The 20,402-nt window shown below is 44.0% G+C and overlaps 1 non-coding gene and 1 pseudogene across 1 annotated transcript; both read right to left on the bottom strand.

Annotated features, from left to right (window-relative positions):
* Positions 1-2,101: 2,101 nt before the first annotated feature.
* TRNAD-GUC lies at positions 2,102-2,175 on the bottom strand. The gene has a single exon. It is a non-coding gene; the product is annotated as a tRNA-Asp (tRNA).
* A 16,365-nt stretch (positions 2,176-18,540) lies between these two features.
* LOC119368152 overlaps positions 18,541-20,402 on the bottom strand; it is a 2,704-nt pseudogene continuing 842 nt past the window's right edge.

Below are 20,402 nucleotides of genomic sequence, written 5' to 3'. Positions count from 1 at the left end.
GAGCGGGGTTGCCGAATTGTTTCTCAGAGCCGGACGAAACATCTATCTCTATTTACAATACCCCCAAGAAAACTTTGTCGAAAAAGGTTGTCATCGTAATAGGGATTGCACCTCAACATGGCAGCCCTCAATTCTGCCAATTGTGTGTGACTTGTACTCTTCTAGGCTTCCTCTTTGCCTCAAGTGATTAAACTCATCAACTACACCAACCACATTTCTTACCTCAAACCTCTCTACAATCTCTTGAATTCACTCTTGCCAAGATACTTGTCCCCTATTCACTAAGAAACTGTTGTACCAGCTTTCAGCTCTCCCCCTAAGGTGCATAGCCGGAAGTTCTACCTTGTACCAATCCGTAACTTGGTACACCGAAAAGTAATGTTCACACTTTTGTATCCAAGACCTGGCCCCTTCAAATATTGGAAAATAAACTCTAGGAGGTTGATGTATCTGCTGCCCATATTGATATTGATTTTGCGGCCTTTGTTCTTGCAGGTATTGGTACAAGTCATGCTGTTGAGTTGGAAGCGGTTGGTTAAGGTAAGTATATATTGGCACTTCTGGTTTCATGGAATTTCCAGCACAGGGAAAAAGTATTGGTTGGGAAAATTGGATATTTGGTATTGAATTGGGTCTTGGTTGTGGTGGTGGAGGTGCAAGATTAGGTCTAATATTATCATGTTTTGAGCTGTGAGGAAGGCCATAGGTGGCTGGAAACAAGTGTTCGTGCCAAGGTTTTGAGGGGGATAGAGAGGGTTATTTTTGTGATTGGGTCTTTTAGTTGCTTTGCTACTAGAGGTCTAGGTGGTCAGGGGTTTAAAGGTCTGGAATAGGTGTGAGTGGTGGTTGTATTCAGTACCAATGGTACGGTAATTGGAGGTTTAGGCGGTTCAGGCCTAGGATAAGAGCTAGAGGCTTGTTGAGGGGTAGCCATGGTTTCAGCTTCACTGGCAACAGCTGGTAGGGACATTTGTTGTGGTGTTCTAGGAAAATGAACCATATTGCCCCTAGTTGTGTTAATCGAGCTATGCTCTTCTTCAACGCTCCGCGCCTTCAAAAAAGTAGTTTTGTTGCTTGCGCTTTAATTTAGGAGTTTCAACTTAACTAGCATATGTGCATTTGGGTTGTTGGCATATGTCGGCTACATACTGGATGCTTTTCCATCATTGTTCGACTTGCACAGAAACAATGGGTCCCTTCTGGTTTCTTTTTCTCCCTCCAAGTTTGTTCTTCACTGTAATGTGTGTCAACTCAACAAGAGTGAGCACACCCTTCCTGCTGGTCTTCTTCAACCATTGCCTGTTCCATTACAACCTGGGTCTTCTATTTCAATGGATTTTCTTGAGGCACTCCCCAAGTTTTATGGTTATAGCTCAATACTTGTGGTCGTGGACCGTTTCACTGGCTCATTTCATTCCTCTATCTCACCCTTTTAGCTGTATACCCTATCTTGTATCCAGTAGTAAGTCTACTCTTCTTACCCCCTCTCCTCTACCTTTTGTGGCCCATCTATTAGCTTTTTGACCATCTTTGAGTCATAGCGAGACGACTCTATCTCTTTTCACAAGTACAGCCGTAAGTACAGTTGCGGGCGTCAACGATCAGCAGTACTGAGCTACGGAAAGTCTATCAAATTATAGCTACGGAAAGTCTATTGAAAGGACCTAATCAAAGGCTACTACAGCTATAACTGACCCGCCTATGGAATCTATTGGCTCGGCTGAACCGACATGAAATGAAAGAGAGGAAGGCGGAAGCTATTGGCAAATAGAGGGGGGATGTTCTCCGTGTCTTTTAGCCCTCACTAGATGACAACTTGCTTACTTTTCACTTCTTCTTAAGCTTGGCAGACTAGTTCCTGACTGACTTGATAGTGCGATGAGCTTACTTGCTCTAGTTCTATCCTCAGGATTTACTTACCTGAGTACCTAGCACCGAGGATCGATGTAATTTACCTTCAAAAAGATGTTGTTGATGCTAACACGCATATAAATAGATGTTCCCCACTGCTTGCTCCTCTTACCCGAATGGGGTTATATGCCTTAGTGAAACTCAGGGTAAAGTGGCAGAGGTATGACCTCGGGAAGAAAGAAAGATCGGGCGGGGAAAACGGGGTTCGAACCCGCGACTTCTGGCGTGACAGACCAGCACTCTAACCAACTGAGCTATTTCCCCCTTTCGTAACTACTGTCGATTCAATAGTCACCTACCGGTTACCTTTGTAACTATACCAAAGTAGCTGTACAACAGAATGCCCTTCGCCTTTAGTACTTTTCTTATATATATTAAGTTATATACTAAATGTGTCAAAGCAATAGAACTTATTGAAAAAAAACAAGCCCATCTTTCTCAAAAAGGAAGAGAGGGTGCGCCCCCCAGAGAGAACCCCATTCTTTCAAGAAAGTTCTAATTAATTATGTAGAAAAAGAAATAAGGAAAATAGGAGTAAGCGAGTAGGGTCAACAAGATTCTAAACGAATACCACAAGTGACGGAACCGACGATGATGAAGAGATAAGGGGCGAAGGATATTTTTTCTATTATTCCAATTCTTATTTATTGATTATCTAATTTATTTAGATCCATATTCATTTGCATTTGCAAATACAAACTCTCTTTCATTTTCTTTTTACTTTTGCGCTAAGGATAAGGGAACTTAGAAAAAAAGAGCTGGCTTGGCTGGTACATCAAGCATATGACATATTGCTTGTTCGGTGTGGTACACATATCTGTCAATGTCAATCAAGTAAGAAAATGCATTCCCACTGTCTGAGGAAAAGGTGAAGAATTGCAATTTATTGAGCTTGTAAGGCCCGTTGAAGTCCCCGAGAAAGGGTATAAATAGGGCTATAAGTAGGCCGTTTGCTATTGCAATAAGGGCTGCTCGCCTTTCCTTTTGACGGCTTGGATTCCTATCGCTCCTATGTAGTGGTCGGCCTTAAAAGGAGTCTTCCTACCATACCATCATGCATGCCTATGTTATAGTGCGTTAAGCTTCGCCAGAAGCAAGCAAGATGATGAAGCGAAGCTTCGTAGACAAGGCTTGTTCCGTGCTTGACTTACGAGCTCGTGTAGTAAGGCCTCACCCTACTTCAATAAGGGCTTATGCACTCCACTCGTAAACGAGCGTTAGAGCTTTTTGAGCGAGCGAGCGAAGCCTTCCTGGAGCTTCCCCCTTCCCTCACCCGAGAATTGCATTTCCGCTTCAGCTTCCCCGGTTTAGTTGGTTTGGAGGATTAATTGATTGGATACCCAATCCGCATAATCTTTCAAAGTCACTACTTCTACGACGATAGGCGTAAAGGCATGATTAGTTCCACGAATCTCACTGCACTGACCATAGTAAACTCCTTCTCGTTGTACCGAGATGGAGGAAAGATTTGAACAACCAGGTACAGCATCACATTTGACACCTGAGGAATGTACATCCCAACTATGAGGTACATCAGCGGGTGTTACAATCATATGTAGATGAGTTTTGGCTGGTACAACCACTCTATTGTCAACTTCTAATAAACGTGATTGACCCAATTCTGGATCATCTTCTGGAATCGTATAACTGTCAAAAGTGAGTGACTGTTCATCGGAACTGTTATAGTCCGAATACTCATAAGGTTGGGTCGACGCCCGCCTCCCCCCAAACTTGACTTGCAAGTTTCCCCGCAAAAAGCTCTCCACGCCTACTCTTATTTATAAAGAGCACTATTCTTCTTTAGTTAGGTAGTTCTCCCCCCTCAATGAGACCGTAAGACCCCGGTGGAATCGAAGGCCCGCTTACTAATAGGCAAGAGGGGACCCTTTCTCGCCCAGCCCTACCTACATCAGTGAAGCTGGAACCGAGGAAGACAATGTCCAACACACATGAGACAAAATGAAGGTATGGGACGGCCAGTTCACCACGGAACGGGATGCTAGTCGGCTTTGGCGAAGTTGTAGGCCCCAATAGATCAGATCTCAAGAGTGATTCCTCACCTATCCTGCCAGGGGCCAAGTCGAAGGCTCGAGTATAGATTCCCTATGCTCATGTGAACGGCCGGCCCGTAGATCTAAAAGGATCCATAAAAAAGACCGGAAAGTATGTTTGTCCACGAAAATAAACTCGTTCATGAGACCTCGAATTCCCACGTTCCAGCCTGCATTATGCCAGCAGGTCCCACCCCCAATTTCTTGAGTCACCCTTATCTAAAAAATGGACGGAGTCTATCTAGATCATAGGATCACTGTATTCAGAGGTCAATTCTCTTTCTTTGACCTCCCACCGTTCACGACATCCCTTGCTTCTCGCAAGAACGGCTCCTCGGTGGAGGAGTAGAAGCGCTGGTCCCCTTTGGTCAAGTGCTTGTGCGTGCTCTTACCTACCGTAGGACCTCCGTCCCCGAAGCGAAGAAGGAGGAGCAGGAACAACAGGTTGTCCTCTCTTGGCCCAGTAGTTCCGCAACTGGAAAATGAAAAATGAGCTTAGCGGCTGTACCGGGTCAGGACCATAAACACCACGAGCCGGTTAAGCAACAGAAGCTGTGGGCGAAAGCACACTCGTCATTCTCAGAGCTACGGTCGAGGTACGTGCGAACAAGTTCCCATTCTCTATGTTTCATGGCCTATCAATGAAAGTCGGTATCAGGCTGGCTCGCTTGGCGGGTCGTTTCCTTATATACCTAAATCCTCGTTTCACTCATCTGTAAAGGTCTACCCTTCGAAAGGTAGGTTGAGTTCCCCCGTATGTAGCCAGCCACACTCTACTCGCAGGTAAAATATTGGCGTAGACAACAGAGAATGTGCTAGGTAGGAAACCGAAGGAACTCTTACTATACGAGAATTTGCAATTCAATATGACAACCGATCAGAAGGGATTGGACGATCCCAATGCATTGCCCTCCTTCGCAATACCGGAACTATCTGACCGAGCTCCATCAACACAGAAAGCGGAAGGGACAGCAGATACGGATAGACTGGATCCGGAAAGGGATTTCAGCCAGTCCTTGCCTATTGCTGGGCTGGTTGTTTTGTCACGGTCCGATTAGTAGAAGGTGAGTGAGTAAGACGAGGCCCCCGAAGCGTAATGTAGAGCTATACTGCTCTTGTTTTTCCTTCCGCCCTGCTTAGGAGAACTTTGTCTAGAACCCACTTTAGCTAGCTTTCAAGGATACCATTACAGATGAGTGAAGCGAGTATACCATTTCCGGAGCTCCCGAGGTAGCGCGGTAGCGGAAGCCCTTTCTAGTTCAAGCAGTTCCAATTCCTATTCTGCTTCACCGCTTACACCACACTCTATTGGTTCGCCTTGTGGTGCCTTTCGATCAAGGTCTACTTTGGTTGATCCACTTTCTTCTACAACGCGTTATCCGCATCGAAGTTAGCCAGGTTCCTACCGCTTCTTGATATTATGGATTTTGCAATCCCAGAACGCCAGTGCTTCTACAACCAACGGATACTATTTAACATAAATAATAAGTAGAAATGGACAAACGAGTGTGGCTACATAGAGTGAGGAAAAAACATGGTGGTACCAGCATTGCGTATCACTCACTATGCTTTATGTAATATGGCTGAAGCAATGGTAAAATGGGAGTCCTGAGCAAAGCACATCTGATTGATATGAATGAAAGATACATCCGTCTTTTCTTCTCCTTCGAAGGTTAGGTATCCGCTCGTTAGTTCAGCGCCGCATAAATACTGACTTTAAAAGGGGCGACTCCCGCCTGTGCTTAAGTTGTTTCAAGCTTGTAAAGACTCGCGATCGGAAGATTGACCTGGTTTTCTTTCAGCTGAAACTCTACCTAATGGTTCAGATTCCCCGGGTCCATGGGTCCATGGCCGCTTAGCTTAGACAGCCTTGTTAGAGACATGAATGCGGGGTTCGGTTTCCAATTGATTTGTATTCACTGGGACCTCCCCTTATTGGATTTTCTCCACTTTTCTAGTTGTTGTGGAAAGAATGTTGAGCAAATGAGTTTAAGGGGTGGTTTTCTGTTTACTTTTTTTCAGCCTACGTCGTCTCTCTTCCAAAACCTCACAATCATCAGTGTCTGAAGTTTCATGATGAATATTGGTTTCACATTTTATTGCTTACGTGAGGAAATATCAATTTGGAACTCGAATTTTTATTTGAGTTATGATGAGGAGTGAGGTAGATTCGCATTGTTGAAGAAAGCGAAGAAAAAGGATGCTGCTATGGCTTGCTTGTGGCTCTTTCTTCTATTGGCTAGTCTCAGGCATGATAGTTTCCATTTCTTTTGGAAAGCAAGTGCGGCTCAGCCATAACTGTTAGTAATAGCATGAAGTAAGTTGTCGGTAGCCGGCATTAGGTAAAAGGAAAAGCTTCTCAAAAGCATCCAGAAATATCATAGAATGGTGATCGAGATCACCTTCACGGGAATCATCCTTTGCAAATTGGGGGAAGGGAACCAATCAAGTCACCAAGAAGTTCCCGAAACTTGGTTTAGTATTAAGGTTCTTCTCTTCCAGCGTTTAGTATTCAAGTTCTTCTCTTCCAGCCCCCCGGCCCCTCTTTGATAAGGAAAGTTTGCATTTCTCAAATAAAAAATGACAAATATGGTTCGATGGCTCTTCTCTACTAACCACAAGGATATTGGGACTCTCTATTTCATCTTCGGTGCCATTGCCGGAGTGATGGGCACATGCTTCTCCGTACTGATTCGTATGGAATTAGCCCGACCCAGCGATGAAATTCTTGGTGGGAATCATCAACTTTATAATGTTTTAATAACGGCTCATGCTTTTTTAATGATCTTTTTTATGGTTATGCCGGCGATGATAGGTGGATTTGGTAGTTGGTTTGTTCCGATTCTGTTAGGTGCACCTGACATGGCATTTCCACGATTAAATAATATATCATTCTGGTTGTTGCCACCAAGTCTCTTGCTCCTATTAAGCTCAGCCTTAGTAGAAGTGGGCAGCGGCACTGGGTGGACAGTCTATCCGCCCTTAAGTGGTATTACCATCCATTCTGGAGGAGCAGTTGATTTAGCAATTTTTAGTCTTCATCTATCAGGTATTTCATCAATTTTAGGTTCTATCAATTTTATAACAACTATCTTCAACATGCGTGGACCTGGAATGACTATGCATAGATTACCACTTTTTGTGTGGTCCGTTCTAGTGACAGCATTCCTACTTTTATTATCACTTCCGGTACTGGCGGGGGCAATTACAATGTTATTAACCGATCGAAACTTTAATACAACCTTTTTTGATCCTGCAGGAGGGGGAGACCCAATATTATACCAGCATCTCTTTTGGTTCTTCGGTCATCCAGAGGTGTATATTCTCATTCTGCCTGGATTTGGTATTATTAGTCATATCTTATCGACCTTTTCAAGAAAACCGGTCTTCAGGTATCTAGGCATGGTTTATGCCATGATAAGTATAGGTGTTCTTGGATTTCTAGTTTGGGCTCATCATATGTTTACTGTGGGCTTAGACGTTGATACGCGTGCCTACTTCACCGCAGCTACCATGATCATAGCTGTGCCCACAGGAATCAAAATCTTTAGTTGGATCGCTACCATGTGGGGAGGTTCGATACAATACAAAACACCCATGTTATTTGCTGTAGGGTTCATCTTTTTGTTCACCATAGGAGGGCTCACTGGAATAGTTCTAGCAAACTCTGGCTAGACATTGCTCTACATGATACTTATTATGTGGTTGCACATTTCCATTATGTACTTTCTATGGGAGCCGTTTTTGCTTTATTTGCTGGATTTTACTATTGGGTGGGTAAAATCTTTGGTCGGACATATCCTGAAACTTTAGGCCAAATCCATTTTTGGATCACTTTTTTCGGGGTTAATCTGACCTTCTTTCCCATGCATTTCTTAGGGCTTTCGGGTATGCCACGTAGCTTTCTAGATTATCTAGATGCTTACGCCGGATGGAATGCTCCGAGCAGTTTCGGTTCTTATATATCCGTAGTTGGGATTCGTCGTTTCTTCGTAGTTGTCGCAATCACTTCAAGCAGTGGAAAGAACCAAAAATGTGCGGAAAGTCCTTGGGCTGTTGAACAGAATCGAACCACACTACAATGGTTGGTACAAAGCCCTCCGGCCTTTCATACTTTTGGAGAACTTCCTGCGGTAAAAGAGACAAAAAGCTAAAAAAAACCTCTCCTCGCTATGAAGGAAGTTTCATAGAGATAGGTGTGGGGAAATAAGTTCTTCATTTGAAGAGTTAGTTGGCTGGCCTACCGGCCCGCAGATTAGGAAGGCTTTTATCGCCAACTGAACTGCGTAACCAAAGCGATTCCTTCTTGGTGGAGATAGGTGGGTCCTGGTCCAACCTAAGTTAGTTCGAACCTGACGGGTCGTTCGTTCGTGTGGAGAATCTCTCTCCTTACTCAGGATTTCTTTATCTTCGAGGCGAGGCATATTCATATGTCGAAGAAGGGGGAAGTGTCTCCATTTATGCTCATAGAACCCGAAAAAAAGAATATACCGTCGTTTAAGGACCAAGGATGCGATGTGAGAAGCGTAGGTCGGAGTAGCAGGAGTATGCGACAAGCAGTTGCATGTTTGATGTGGGTCTGTAACGAGATGAATTAGAACACTTGGAATCCTCGCGGATATAGCTGCCACGAGGGCTCTTTCCCACTTAATAGATTCATTCCTTTGTTACGGCGGTTGAGGGTACCTGCCGTTTAGAGATGCTATCAGAGTAGGAAAGTTAGCCAAGTTATCCTGCCTAGTTTAGATAAAGCACCCCGATCATACCAGACGCAACCCGATCATTGTATACATAACATAGTTGAATTTGAGTAAATTCTCTCTGCCTTTCCCATTTCCAATTCAAAAACCACTAGGCATAGAAGGAAATCTTTCCCGGTAGAAGGTTCTCAGTAATCAGCAGTGGGAATAAGCCCTTCCAGTCTTTTTCGCCTAAGAAGGTTTTGGAGGAGGAACCTATGGGAACGGCAGTCCTGCATCGAGATTATTAGTTGCTTACCGCTGCACATTTTATCAAGATCAACCTGTGGGAATAGCCGTCCCTTCCTTACCAAAGAAAGAAAAAAGGAATGACGCGGTCTAGTTTACAAGTAAGAAAGAAATAGGATAAGGGTAAATGTGACGTTTTAGCTCTTCGTTCCGCTCTTGGTTTACAGGCTTTGTTAACCGGACCGGAAAAGGGGGCATTTTCTGGGTAGGTTTCCCTATTAAGTCAGCATCGGATCAAGATTGGAGACCCACCACAAGCAGAGAACAAAAAGCCTAAGAGTGGTGACCAACCATCTGCAAAAGGAGTAACAGAGCAAAGCGAAGAAGAGAAGGGGGAAGAAAAAAGGTTCCTAACTCATTGGATAGCTTAATCTATTGGTCAGGGATCCCATCTTTACTTTATTTAGGTGCCTAGACTTTTCGGGGCATAGGGTAGATTTCACAGTCCTTTAAGTGAATACGCCTTCTCTTTATGTATAGAGCTCTTAAAGAATGGATCAACTCCTAGCGAAAAAGTCCAAGGTCTGAATACCAAGAGCGGTCAAACACAGTGATCGGTCCCGGTCAATGGGTAGAAAAGCCCGCCCTATAATCTAAAGTAGTCTTCGACTAGGTATATAAAATGGATAAAAAGAAAGAAGGGGAGGAGAGGAGATAGATGCATTTCACTAGGCGTATATGATATTGGAAAGAATGGAATCGAGTAAGCTTAGGCCAACCGATAAGTCATCTTTGTGTAACTTCCCATATGCCTACTTCTAAGCTAAAGTAAGGAAATAGGGTGAGATAAGCAAGAATGAGCCGAACGAAGACGTAAGGTTTGTTTAGATGTAGTCTTTATGCTTTTCAAGTTGCTTCTTGCGAAATCAACTAAGTTCGAAAAAGCCATGCCCAGGTTTCCGGGAGTTTAGATAAGATATGTTAGCTGTTGGAGGATCAATATTATCTGGGGGATCTATATATTATGAGGGAGTATAGAGAGGGGGTCTAGAGATAGTACAGTCTGTAGTGAACCTATTCAATAAATGGACTTTTCCCTTACCTCTCATCAGCTTCCCTTTCCCTCGCCGGTGCAGTGCCATCTGGATACCTCATAAATAAATCAAGCAGGCCGGCTAGTAAGCGATCCCGAGGGGCTATCTTCTCTCCCATGCTGGTGCCTTGCTTAACTCAAGTATAAAGTGGAAATGAAAGCCAAAATCCGGGGTGATAAAATACCATTTGAATCTTTAGATCCAAGAAGAAGGATAGCTTCATGAGTTCGTTTTGACTCCTAGCTTAGCTGGAAAGCTTTTGCTTGTATCTGGCAGTGGGTGTAACATCCATCATACTCAAACAGAAGAAGGTTTGCTTATCTAGCTCCAAGGCAGTTATAATCATTTACAGAACCTGGGCTTGCACCTACTGAGGAGGAGAAAGGGCCGACGACCCATACTAGAACTCCAAGATAAGATCTTTCAGTCGATCAGACGGCCGAGGACTTTAATAAGGTCCACTTGTGCCAACGAGTTCTTCTAGTTATGAATCGCCGTAGGGAGGTAGCATTACATTTGTATTAGCAAAATAGAGCTCCTCATAGAAAAGAATGGCGAAGAAAGTGTTAGAGTACTTTCTTTCTGTTCAGTCCTGGAACTTATTCTTTTCCGATCGACCTATCAACAGTAGCGATCATACCCCGTCGAGCGAGTTAGGAGCTGCTCACAAAGAAGGCCGAAACCGGATGAGATGGCCGAAGCAGATACCAGAGAATAGGTTCCTTCACCGAAGTCTACTTTATTTTATAATTCAAATTCAATTGATGCCGCATAGGCTGACCATTTTAAATAGGTGGAAACGGGAGACTGGAGAAGATGATCACACTTTGGAAGAGAGACAGTCGCGTACCTGCCCCGGGAGGGGGCTTTTGTTCGATACAATCACTGAACTCAACCGCTTAGACTGGAGATGGCACTTGAAAGCTCATACAGAAATCTATCAACTTGACTTAGAGGAAGAAGTGGCAGGGGGTAGGTCGGCTGTTTTAAGTCCGGATGGTTCCTCTTGTTGGCATGGCGTTGGTATGCCTCGCTATCCTTCAACTCTGGATCCGCCATCCTTCAAAACAACAACTACCAAAACACGAACTCAACGGCTTAGAACCGTAAACCATATACCTTCTCGGTAAAACACATCTCAAACAGATTATTATCGAAATGAATGGATTTTATCGCCTTAAGTAAGAGAAAAGGTTTGTGCTTTCGCCAGAAATTGACTACCTACCCATTGATTGGATTCTTCTTCTCCCAGATCCAATAGAAGTTTCCAATGAGTCATTGCCAACTGCTTTAGTAGGAATGATCGAAAGCAGCAGGGGTTTAGTGATCAAGCTCTCACTTTAAAGTCCCTGCCAGCAATACCAATCCCATGCTCTTCGATGGTTCTTACGCTCTGAAAAGAATCCTTCTAAGCTTTCCTCCTAAAAAGAACCTACGTTCCATTATAGACATAGAATCTATCGTTGACCTACCCAAAGTCTTCTTTTGGTTCCTAGAACCATGCAGGAAAATCACTTGAGCAGTGACAGGTCAGCATCAATGGTTTTGAGATGAAAAAAATCAGTCAAAACAACACTGGCAGATCGGCAATCCGATCGGGACCTTCGCACTTGACCATCATAAATGGATCGTTGTTGCTTGGTCGATCGATCCGTCCTTCCACCCCAAAGCTGGTAATCCAGATCAGAGTTCTTTGGATGGCATGTAATGGATTTCATTATGAAAAGGGTCATTTTTTTGATGTTGTAAACTTCATATCCAGAGAAATGGATGACTGGCTGAGGGACATATAGATTACTTCAGATGTCCACCTTCCTATGCTATGTATGCCAACCTTGATCTAATAAGTGGTCTTAATTAATATGCAAGATAGGATAATATTATAAAAATGGTTGGTTTTGTTCAATACTTAGGTAGGGCTGACTACGCCACCTCAGCAGCTGGGACTGGAATTGCTTACAATGCATCTGGCCACTGACTGAATTTGAAGTAGGGCCAGTGTATAAAGACCGGCTTATCTCTCTTAAGACTTAGTCCACTTTCTACTAGAATCATATTTTCTAGTTTGCAAGCAGGTGTGCCAGCTGTAACAAAAACTTACGGCTTAGGTGGATTTCTTTAGTCAGTCTATAACTCAGGCTTTTCTTTATAGGACTCCCACACAAGTAAGTAGCTAGCTAGATGGTATTGCCAAAGCCAAAAACACTGCTGCATTCGAAAAGGTGAACCGCGCGGACCCGACTTCTTCCTTTTATGCTGAAACTAGGGCTCCCTCTGGGTAATTCTACCTATCCGTTTGGACCACGTACCTAGATAAAGTAAATCATTTCAATCTAAGTTGTCCTCAGCTACAGCAAAAACAGAAGAAAGCAACAAGTTCCCCGTTTCCTGTTCCCAAAGGGTGTGATTGGAATCAATAATTATATATATATATATAAAGTTGACGTAACCTGTATGCATTCGGTGCCCTCAAGTAGGTATGACTATGGATCATTCTATTCCTTTCCTTTAGGTAGTCCTAAAAAGCAAAACGTAATGGTAGAGGATGAAGGAAACAAAGAATGAAGTCTGCACCTTTGACTACTGATGAACCGCCATTTCTTTCTTTTCTTCTTTGTTTGGCTTTCACAAGCAAGATACCTTGAAGCAGGTGACAGTCTATAGCCCAGGAGAGTACCATTGCTGACATGATACAATTGGCCTTCCTCTTCAGATTTATTTAGAACTTCAAGTGTTCAAGGCAAGGTTGTGCTTATTTACTACTTCAAGCGTTCAGATTTACGTGCGAGAAAAGGGCTTATTTACTACTTTTTATCGATCAATGGTCCACCGGTCTCATCCAATGAGTGGTATCTGAGTATCATAGTATCATAAGAAAGTTCATTTGTACACCCGCTTATCTTTCTATAGAAACTTATCTCTAAATGATTTTTAGATAGGATGTTTCTGGAATTACCCCTGCTACGTAGAATGGGATAGTGTCAACGTCCTTCATTATAGTACCGAAGATGCTCGTAGGCTGGTCGATGGAAAGGATGGCTTTTATTCAAAGAGATGGAGATCCTGGTTTAGCAGCGGTTGCCCGTCCTTGGGTTTATGTCGAGCTTTTCGTATTAAGCACTGGGAGCAGAGAAATCCTAGGGTTGATTTGTCTTCCTCTTTTGTTCTTAAATATAACTGAAAAGCATCCTATTTCTTTAGTTGCCTCAAAGCTCAGGATCTCCCCATGTTTCTTCTGGAGATGTGTTAGTGGCTTTGAAATGATGCCGAAATGGCGAACGAAGCGCCTGTAATAGCCGGCCAAACCTAAGAAGCTGCGGACTTCTTTGACTGATTGCGGAGAAGACCTGTTGGCAATGTTCTTAATTTTGTGGGTTTCAGTGGCAACCCCATGCTGGCTGATAGTATGGCCCAAATAGGATAACTGGCGTTGAGCGAAAGAGCACTTTGAGCGTTTGACTTGCCATTGATCCCTTCTTAACAACTCAAGCACTGATTGCAAGTGGATTGTGTGATCTTCAAGAGAGGCACTATAGACTAAAATGTCGTCAAATAACACCAGGGCGCATTTGCGCAGAAGGGGTTTGTTTGAGAGTGGCGTTCCTGGCTCCCAAGAAGGTGGCTGGTGCTCCCGCGAGGCCGAAGGACATGACCTTGTACTCGTAGTGCCCTTCCAGAGTCTGGAAGGCTGTTTTGAATTCATCGCCAGCTGCCATACGAATCTGGTGATAACCAGCTCTGAGATCGGGTTTAGAAAACCATGGGGCACCAGACATCCAGGAGTTCTTCGACTATGGGCACTGGATACTTGCTGACGACAGTCATCGCATTTAGACAGCGATAATAAATACATAAACGCCAGGAGAAAAAAAAAATAAGATTTTTGGTCATAGAACCCCTAGTACCAATGTTTATAGAACTGTCCAGAATTGATAAAGAGAAGCAGCTTTGAAGTCATGGAGAACGAAAATAGGACCCTGGCTCGAGCCCATCTAGTGATTAAAGGTAAAGTGCTTCGGTACATTGGTGCAGGGGAATGCGTACCTACGCCTTTTAACTACCTTGGGGAGAGCGGACTCGCTGATGACCCTCCTTGGGAAACAAATGAAGTGGGTGGATTGGAGTTCGTCTCCGCCAATTAGAGATACGGTGCTGACCCAAGCTGAGTGAGTGAAGGCTCCGGCTTGACCTACTAGCTGTTTGCTATCAATAAATAACTAGCTGACAATATGCTATGCTTACTCTCCGAGCACTAAAGCTATCGAGAAGTGATGCAACAAAGGTTGTTGAAGGTAAAAACCGTCAAACAGAGAAATCTTAATCGTCAGAACAACGCTGAAGCTAACTTGTACAAGAGTTGGTAAGAAAGTGCAAACGTTGAGTAAGAAATCGCCATAGGGCGGCACAAACAGAAAGAAAGGCTTCTGCCAATCGGAATAGGAATGTGAAATCCCAGTAAAAGGGTGTTCAGTCGAAGATAGGAGGATTCCTTTGATCCATACCATCATCTGACGGACTTCCTGCTGACTTCGTCAATTGCTCTTTATCGCTTAATAGAAGGGAAATTTCATGAGATAGATGAAAAAATGAATATCAATCGAGAAAAAGCTTAAATAGACACAATTCATAATAGATACAATTCGTAAGGAAGAAGTGATCAAAAGTACGAGGTCGGCATAGGAGATATGATGTGTCGGAGGCAGAAGGCACGGAGAAGTCAAGATCTTCCAAGATAAACCCATTCCGATGCCTATAAAATCAGGTGCACCGCGTCTATACTACAAAAGTGTGATAGGTTTCTTCGTATTTCTTCCGCCGACATCGCTTTCTTATTCCTAACACAATTGTTTAGCTAAGTTTGCTAACGAATCAGGGAGAATCAACAAAGAACACCGCATTTTGAAAAGGAGACGTGATTTATTCCTACCGTCCTGAACACGTCTAGAAACAGCAACCTCGTACATAATACCATTTCGCATTACAGTATCCACTTTCAAGTTGGGGTGAAACTTACTAAGATGTTGGGTCATCAGAATACCATCGAATCAACTCATGTTATGCCTGGAATGGAATAAAAACATGAGTCAAATGCATCGTAGTCCCTCAATCGAACAGTCAACTAGTTCATATCTAACCTTATGTATTCTTTTCCCGCACCTTAGCTTCAAATATTTAAATGAATGGGTGCTATTTCAGAGTTCCAGTTTAGGTACTAGCTCGCTACAGTTTAGTCAGTAGTTCTGTCCATTTGTTCGGTGAACTAGTTCTGGATATAAGCATTAGAATGAGAGTGGCTACATATTTGGATTACTTGACTCGCTTTCCTGTTTCCGAATCCCTTCTTGCATACAATCCTAATTCACAATCCGATTCTTGCTCGATTCTATAATGAAAAACAGACCTTGTGCCATGGATTTGATGAAGCTTGAAAGGACTCCCCTTGTTCGAAGCCAAAGATAAGAAGCATACGGGTGACAACCCCAATCCTTATATATCAATCCAATTACCGGAGGAACGAAGAACTAAGTTTGCCTGACGCCCAAAAACAACTTGTTTGTTTTGGTGGAAGAGGAAGAAATAGAGAAAGATCGTCGCTTTTCATACGCTAATTCGTGATTCGAAGTAGAGCGAGTGAGGGAGCTATACCCGGGACTCAATCAACATATGCCAAGTGTTCCGTAATCTATGGGCAGCACTCCATAGGAATGTTATAGTCTAGGCATGTCGTAGTAGTCATTAGACAGAGAGAGGAGAAACTTAACATGTCTTATTCCGAATTCCTGCGGTTGTCATTATGTTCCAGCAAGGAAATAGTCATTCTTTCATTCCGAGCAGTCGACTAACGGCACAGATTTCTAGTGCTATAACAGAAACTGCCCTTAACGCGCAAATGAAAGCCCTGACAACACTCTTTACCTGCAACTGCTCCCGCTTATGGTAGTAGATAAACAGGTGGTGGACATGTATCTGCAGCCTCTGCTGCTGGTAGATTGACTGTTTTATATGGACTGAAAAAAACGGAGGGTAGTGCTTGAGAATGCTACTCTATTCCTGGAATTAGCCATCCCCTTCTTTGACTATTCGACCTGCTCCTCGAAGCAAGGAAGGGAATGAAGATGGCATTGAATGCCCTTTCCGCAAGAAGGATAGGAGTTGGCTTACCGCATCTACCTTCTCATCGCGGGATAAGGGCTGGGGCGTTAACTTAAGTACTAAAGCTGCTGGAGCAGCTGCCTTTGTTGATTCCCCACGAAGGAATCGGAATATCGCTACTTCCCCTTACTGCCCTAAGCGGGGGAGATGGATTAAAAACCTTGTGTGAAGGAAAGGCTGTCAAAGTCGTTCACCATTAATCCGGTTGAAGGACAAATGGACAGTGAATCAACGGAATCGAGTTGTTCTAAGGATTCGGATTCGGCAGTCGAGACATCTATATCTATGGAATTTCAAAAGAGAGAAAAGGATCTGAATCCGACCCGAGGACGAGCTCAAACCTTAGGGTTTGAAAAGAAGAAGTAAATCTCTCGTTTACTTCAACCAAAAAAGGTAGGTCATAACACAGATTGAATTAGACCTTACTCAATCACTCATCGCTGGAAAAAGTAGAGCGATTTCCTCGCAAAAAAAGCACGAGCGAGATATTCTTCCTTAACAGGGCTCTTAATTGCGGGAAGAAGTACAAAGGGCAAAGGTAGAAGTGGAAGGGTCAAACTCCTCTACCGGGGAAAGACAGGAAGGATAAAAGTGTAAAATCACTTGTTGGAAACATCTAAAAAATAGAAATGGCTATTAGAAGTTGTATTTTCGGTGGTCAAAGGGAAGGAATCAGAAAATAGGGAAGCGCTCTCAAGGTAGAATCAGTTCCAGGCAAGTATGTCCATTGAAAGGAAAGAGTCCCTAAACAGATAGGTTTTCAGCAAATAAGACGGGTCCTGGTCTTCGGCAACAAAAGAAGCCGAAGCGAGAGCTCGATCAAAGAACCTTTATAGATCCTCATCATCCTCAGGTTCTGGATACACAGCGAGAAGGGAATCTTCCTGTTCGAATGGAATATTTTCGAAAGAGAGGGGAGAAATCAATCACATGCGTGAGCGGATCGAGCTATTATATAATAAGTAACGACTGAAAAAGCTATTCTTGGTAGATCCACTTGTCAAGGCGCGGAAAGCCGTGTTCCTTCTCAGCTCACGCTTTCCTGATTGATTTGAAAGACCCTACACACCACCGTATCCTTGGCTTTCTTCCCACTTTCAAAGAACTTGCTATCATTCTTTCGATTCTATCTCCTCTCTTTAGGTCTTATGCTTCTTATTAAAGGGGTTATGCCACTCCGAGTCCATCAGTGTTGAAGGAATGGACAGAGACAGGCAAAGACAAAGTACTGATTTTACTACCGATAGAGAGCAGAGCTAGAGACAAGATGCCTAGGACCTGGAGGAGATCCATAAGAACCAAGTCGTGGAGAAGATAGCATCAAACTGGAGATAATCAACCTAACTCTCCGTGCTTTAATCGATAATGGATACAGGTTCGTCGAGCAAAACCTTTATTAGGGGGTAGACCTACCTTGTTTTGTTGACTTATTGCTTTCTAGCAAAGCGTGCCGGCCCTATCTCTAAAGCACCAAACTTCCACATTTTAGGAGATGCCCTATCTTCCCTTAAAGAGCCAGCTTATTGAATAGAGCTGTCACTCCTTACCTTACCTAAGACCCCTTCGGGATATCTTTTGAAAACCTTTTCTCTGAAAAGAAAAGATGTTTGCGATCCCTTGCCCGCTCGATTAAAGAAAGTGGGATCTGGCCTTGCATTTTTTAGATAGGGCTCCCTCACGGCATTCTTGCTCTTGCATTTAAAAGTCGAATCAGGATTCCATCTAGAGAAAGGTTCCGAATGGAACTAGTGAATGTGTATGCCGAACGTAGGCAGGTATACCTGACCTTTGATATTAAGCTATGATCTCTCTTCTCTCTCTTGAAGTTCCCACAAAGCGACTCTGAACCTAAGACCGGGTTGTGGGATGTCTTTTGATATTCTAAACTAAGAAAAACGCAATTGGATTTATTTTTATATCCCTATGATAGGAAATGAAAGAAAAGGTCGAGCTTTAGCCGATTCCATTGCGGAAAGAAAAGAGGCTCTCCCATTCCCACCTGATACGTCAAAAGCAATTGACTAATAAGGGGAACCAACCAGTCGAATTCGATTGATTATGTCACTCCGCATTACTATAAAAGGGCAGCAGCTTTCTACTAAAATGGGCTTTGGCACTCCTTCCGCTATTACTCGAAATAATAATAATAGTGAAAGGGCAGTCGAATTTGTGACTACGTCAAAGGCTCATTTCACTCGAATTTAAAGGCTGTAACTCCTACTTATTTCTATTCATTAAAGCTTCCCCATGGCTGCTTTCTTCCCATTCTTTCTTCTTTCTACTAATCTAATGGTTTCATTCTCCCATCGAGAGGTTATGATACTAGCAAGAGTCCTATTCTTCTCCTCTCGATCCTACCTTGGGTTATGTTTGACAGGGATGGTCAGTGAACTTCTATTGGTTTCAAAGGAGGATAGAGCTCCATTGGGGAAGGCTCGAAAGGTTATTCGATATCAACGGTTGACCCTCGACGCGCCGCATCCACTATTTTTACTCCTTTTATGCAATTATGAACGAAACTTTCTCGATTCCAATGCAACTTATCCTTTTGGACTTGACGTAACAAACTACGCGAGCCTCCCGATGAAGCCAACAGAAATCCTATCCGAATACTAAAAATAAAAGGCAATTTCATTATGGTGGTATACCAGCCGCCAGTTCTGGAACTTCCAGTTCCAATCTGAGCATATAGATCCGTAAATGGATTTGTATGTATAGCCACTTCAGTCGTGCTCCTCGTTTCTCGAATGGAAAAAAAGTATCTTCTTTCTGGGAACATGCTAAACCAGAAATTCTTATGTTCGTGATTCTTCATCCACCGATGCAGAAAATCTTCCTGTTTTCCATTCTCATATGAGGCAGGAAAGTTTATGGGCAACAGGTCGGCACGAAGTGATTCATCATGTTCAAACATGAACCTTTCGCTCGTTGGGGACGGTTTATAAATCATCAAATTCCCACAAATGGAATGAGAAGTGGGTCCATGTAAATGATCAAGACCTCGCAAACAACAACGTTCCTTCCCCATATGGAGTTCGGGACCCAAGGGCAATCGTTGAGTGAACTGTATCTTATTCGTATTAGTTGACCTAAGCCGCACCATTATTGCAGGGGTGGGGCTCGGCCTCCGAACCGTACGTGGGACGAGTTTCTGCCTCATACAGCTTGGGCCGAAGACCGGGGAAGTTGAGGAGAGATGGGGAGACCCAACTGCTGCCGGTCGGGACGGACAGGAAAGGGGGCGGGGATAAGCTTGTGAAGAAGCAAGCTTATTGCCCCACCCCCCAAAAACAAACCGACCCAGCAAGAAAACATATGCGCTTTAGCAACAAAGCGCTCATCCCTTGCTTGCTGCTTCGCGTTCTTTCTATTCCATCCCAGTCCATTCCGGGATAGGCGGCTAATAGAATCTAATATGTGCAGTAGTCGTCATCTGACCAATCGGCTCGGACACTAGACCACTTGTGCCCGCCCATTCTGTCTTGCCCTAAATGGAATGGCTCTCTTAGTTACGCTGTGCCCCGACCCGAGTCCCCACGTCCGCTTTTATCCGCCCGCAACCCGGCCAACACAACATTAGGGCCGTCCCCCCCATTCTATGCTGACCCGGGCCGGGGCTCGCTTTTTGGGAAGCCCGTTCCCACCGCGCTCACGGCCCTGCTGGCCTGCCAGCGGTAGTGGGAATTCTCCCGTTCCCTGGTCAAAAAAGGGTTGGTTGGATGCGGGATCTACTCCACGAGGAGCGGTACGGACGTAGATGATATCATCATGACCTCTCTTTGCGTACCGCTAGGGATGCTTAACGCCACTTCGCCAACTGGCATTACCTGCGCTTTCGTGTCTCTCAGTGTGGTCAGCACTGGGTGTTTCCGAGCAGCGAGGCTTACACCCATTCGCATTAATTCATCCAAAGTTCCTTACCCTTATGCACGAATTTTGGAATAAGCCGTCTTCCTATCAAGGTTAAGGAGTCAACTGAGCATCTCAGCAGCGGGATTGAATACCCGGATCGAATCAGAGTTCACGCCGCCCGCCTTGAACAAATAGAATAGGAGGCGTGGGCCACAGGTCGCACATAAGCCATCGGGTCGCACGACAGAAGAACACCCAACATAAAGATGCACACTCCTCCATGTGAAATAGAAAGATTCATCTTCACTTTTTGTAGTAGTCGTGACCAACAGCCATCAGCAGTCGGCTCGTTGGTAAGGCGAGAGCTTCAAGCCCGCTTTCTGGTGGCACACCCCCCAAACAAGCACCACTTG

The sequence above is a fragment of the Triticum dicoccoides genome, chromosome 2B, assembly GCF_002162155.2.
Source record: "Triticum dicoccoides isolate Atlit2015 ecotype Zavitan chromosome 2B, WEW_v2.0, whole genome shotgun sequence".
Lineage (NCBI taxonomy): Eukaryota > Viridiplantae > Streptophyta > Magnoliopsida > Poales > Poaceae > Triticum > Triticum dicoccoides.
Note: the sequence above shows the minus strand (reverse complement) of the source record. Positions and strands in the feature narration are given on the sequence as shown.